This window comes from Myotis brandtii, unplaced genomic scaffold, assembly GCF_000412655.1.
Source record: "Myotis brandtii unplaced genomic scaffold, ASM41265v1 scaffold2089, whole genome shotgun sequence".
Lineage (NCBI taxonomy): Eukaryota > Metazoa > Chordata > Mammalia > Chiroptera > Vespertilionidae > Myotis > Myotis brandtii.
This window is the reverse complement of record NW_005357800.1, coordinates 107,505-108,204: the sequence shown is the minus strand read 5'-3', so window position 1 is coordinate 108,204 and position 700 is coordinate 107,505.

Below are 700 nucleotides of genomic sequence, written 5' to 3'. Positions count from 1 at the left end.
GGGGGGGGGCACCCACCAGGTGGGTCCTAGGTGAGCTCCACAGACATTTGTAAAGGACCCACTCTGTGCCAAGCTGAGCGCTAACACTGGGGGTGTGATGCTGGGAGGCTCCCCAAGGAGGGGCTCTGGGGGAAGGAGAACCACCTCACACCCCATCACCCTGTCACCCCATCACCCTGTCAACCCATCACCCTGTCACCCCATCACCCCATCACTGCCCCACCCCGTCTGCCCTGTGGGTTCCCGGTAACAGGGGCCTCCACTGCGGTCAGTACCCTCAGGACAGAGAGGCCTGGGGGCACCCCCGGCCCCGCAATACCAGGGGCCTCTGAGCCCAGAGCCCTGCCCTTCCTCACACAGGGGTGCCCCCTGGGTCCCAGGCCCACTTCTCCTTCACCCCTAGAGTCACCCTCAGCCCCTCCTCCTGACCTAAGAAGAAGCAGGGGTCAGGCCTAAGGGGGCTTGGGATGACCAGTCCAGCCCCTGAGGCCCGGAGTCAGGAGGCAGGAAGGGGTGGGGCCCTGGGAGCCGCTGCCCCCCTGCATCCTGGCACCAGCAGGGCCTGCGGGGCTTCAGCCGGGCCTGGTGCTTACAGGGCAGCGGCTGGAGGTCCGCCTGGTGAACGGCAGCAACCTCTGCAATGGGACCGTCGAGGTGCGGGCAGGAGGGTCCTGGGAGCCCCCGTGCGGTGCGCTCTGGA